Below are 3,418 nucleotides of genomic sequence, written 5' to 3' on the forward strand. Positions count from 1 at the left end.
CCTCCCGCGCCCGCCCCGCCGGTTCTCGCCCTCGGCGCCGCGGCAGAGCCCGGAGTCGCTACCGCGCTCCGCGCCCGCCCCGCACCTTGCACCCCCGCACCCGCGCAGCGCCCGGCGGAGGGAAATCAAATGTTTGATGAGCCCCAATTTCAGCGTCTGGGCTAATGGCGTGCAAACTTCCGCCAGTTCCGAGTGACCTCCCCGACGAAGCCCCCTGGAGACTCGTATTATGAAGGGAGGCTGCACTAATCTAAGATCAAAAGCGGGAAGGTGCGAACAGTCTTTGTCTCTCTTCGGCCGCCTCATTCCCCCTTCTGTGTGTGATAAATCTACCCTGGCGCCGACTGCGCGCTGGATGATTAATTTGCAAGCAAACAAAAGGGACCTGATGGCCAGCCATCTTAGTTAAATATTGGCCACTGCTTCCAGCTACTTGTTAGCCGCCCTTTTGCCAGAAAGAAAAAAATAAGCCAGGCGCGGAAATAAATAAATAAGGAGGCCCGCAGAAATGAGTGGCAAGGTGAAGGGGTGGGAGGGGGGGAAAGGGGGTAAAGGGGGGCAGACGCTATCTTGGCTCTTCAAAGAGGCATGAAAGGTCCCCGCTGTCTCCCCGCAGAGCAGCCAGGCCGGGGCTCTATCATCTCAGAGCGCAAAGAGCGGGGCGGGGAGGGGGGAGCGGCTCCCACCTTCCCCAGTTCCCCTCCACTCCCTGATCCTGCCACCGCCAGCACCTCGCTGGGGTTTCCTTGGTTCAATCCAGGCCGGGGAGAGACCTGAGCTGGCCAGACCCTGGGCTTTTTGGTGGCTGACAGAGCCCCGTTTGCTCAGATTTCACCCTCCTAAGCAACTTCTTTAGCGTTTGCACGAGAGCTCGGGGCGTGCAGCGAGCCTGTCCCACGCGTGGGTGCTGGAGGTGTGGGAGGAGAGAGGCTCTGGCTTTCTCCCGCTGGCCTGAAGAGCCAGCTGAAGCAAGAGGAGAAGAAAGGCAGCCTGGTTTTTGGGCCCACACGTCTTCTCCCAGGCCTCAGATTTCACCCTCCTAAGCAACTTCTTTAGCGTTTGCACGAGAGCTCGGGGCGTGCAGCGAGCCTGTCCCACGCGTGGGTGCTGGAGGTGTGGGAGGAGAGAGGCTCTGGCTTTCTCCCGCTGGCCTGAAGAGCCAGCTGAAGCAAGAGGAGAAGAAAGGCAGCCTGGTTTTTGGGCCCACACGTCTTCTCCCAGGCCTCGGGGAGCAGCTCCGAGGCGTGTGTGTGTGTGTGTGTGTGTGTGTGCGTGGAAGGGCTGCGTGTGCTGCACAACCCCCCGTGTGGACGTGGAGATGCTGGGTGGGCGTGTCCAGCCGGGAGGGATTCGTGCCCGGGGGCTACACCTCGAACCTCTGCTCCCACAGCAAAACCTGAGGTGTCCCCTGCACCCCCCGCGTGTGCTGGCTGCTCTGCAGGAGAAGACCAGCCCCGGTGCAGAGTGAGCAGGCCCAACGTGCACAACCAAAGTAGGGGTTTGCATCCTATCTGTGCACTTCCTTATCGAGCTGCCGGTCCCCAAGCATCCCCGGGGGGGCCCAGACCCATCCTGCCTGCCAGCCCCCCCAGCACCCTCCAGGATTCATCCCACTCCTCTCTTCCTTTCCCCCCACCCCTGGTGCTGCAGCTCCTCATCTGTCTCCAGCTCTTGGAAAGGCAACAAACACCCCACCGTGCCCGGGCTGTGTTTATCCAAAATAAAATGCAGGGGGCTGGTTTCCTTTGGCAGGTTTTGCAGTAAATGCTGGCTGGAGTGCTGGGGGGGGTGGCTGGTGAGGGGTGATGACACCCTCCTTTCTGAGGGAAACTCTTCCCAGCCCTGTGCAGGCCCTTCCCCAGCCCAGCAAAAAGGTGACACAGCTCCATCCCAAAGTGGCACTGCAGGCCACAAGGGCAGTGAAGCAGGTCCCTTAGAGATATACACTCTATCTATATATAGAGATATAGTCTACATGCTCAGACTATATAAACTACTAGAGGGAGATGGGGGGGGTCACTGCAGCAGCTCTTTGCCTGCCCCTTTGGCAGTCCCTTTCCTTCAGTTGCCAGTTGAATTTCAGGGAAAGCCTGGCCTGAAAACTTTGCAAAACAACCTGCCCAGGTCCAAAAAAGCACAGTGAGGCACCGGAAATAATGGGAAGAAAAAAAAGCCCCCACATTTCTCTCTGAGAAGGCTGGGGCCCATCACATCCCACCACATCCAAAGGGGCTGTTCCCATCTCTCCAAACAGAAGTAGAGAGGGAGAGATGGGGAATAAGGTCTCCTTTCCAGCACTGCCAAGCTCGGGGCTTTGCAAGGCTGGGGGGAGCTCAGAGACAGCCTCACACGTGCTTCGTTGGAGCATGAGAGGGAAAAACAGAGGAAAGCAGCAGCTGGAGGTGTTTCTCACCCTCCAGCCCTTGCTGGGATGTAGCTTTTTGGGAAGGGCCTCTCGTGCCACCTGCATAGCCCAGCCTGGTGGGAGCAGCACAGCCCTGACTGTGGCAGAGCCACTGTGGGGTCAGGTAACACCATCCCCCCAGCCCGGGGTCACCTTCCCTGGCTTCTCCTGAGAACCCAGGGCTTGGCCCAGCCCCTGCCAGGAGCCAGTTCTGGTGGCTCCAGGCTGATGACACGGGTGCTCTCCCCTCACAAACATCACTGGTGCTCAGGCCCTGTCCCAGCTCCTCCCCTCCCCACAAGACCTGTGTTCACCTTGTCCCCGTGCCCAGCCAGCTCTGACAATTTCCAGACACCTCCACTTTGCCACTGATGGGAAAAGAAAATAAAGGAGCACCCAGAGCCCCCTCCCACAGCTCTTCCCTCTGCCTCCTGGCCAGGCCTGGCCTCACTGACTGAGACACTTCTGGGCACAGCAAGGTTTGGGGCCAGTCTTCTTCCCTCCCCAGCTCACATCCCTTTTACCTTTTCGACCCGTTTTTTCACCATTCCCTTTCTCTTTGCCACGAACCATCACCCCGCAGCCCTGGGGGCCCTTTCCCACCCCCCTGACCTTGTTCTTTTCACTGGTGTGTTGTTGGCAGAGGCAAGATGAAAGTCCTGCTCCCCCCCTCACCCTCCCTACACCCGCCCTTTCTGCTTCCACCACCACTGACCGAGCAGAAACTGCAGACCGAGCTCACTATTTGGAGAAGGTTGGGGGTTTTGTTGTCGTTTTAAATCACCAGGCGTATATACGTAGAGTTTGCAGCTCAGGAAGTAGTACTAATTGTCGTTTCCTAGAGTCAAACAGATCTATCTTTTCAATGCTGCCTTTGTGTGGGGGTGCCTGCGTGCGAGGGGTGAAGAGGCAAGGAGTGGATACATTTATTCAATTATTTAAACACACACACAACACAACAGGACCGAGGAGGGACGGCTCCTCCCGCAGCAGCCCTCCAGCTCTCCAGCTGTG

Source organism: Chaetura pelagica, unplaced genomic scaffold, assembly GCF_000747805.2.
Source record: "Chaetura pelagica isolate M959 unplaced genomic scaffold, ChaPel_1.0 scaffold254, whole genome shotgun sequence".
Lineage (NCBI taxonomy): Eukaryota > Metazoa > Chordata > Aves > Apodiformes > Apodidae > Chaetura > Chaetura pelagica.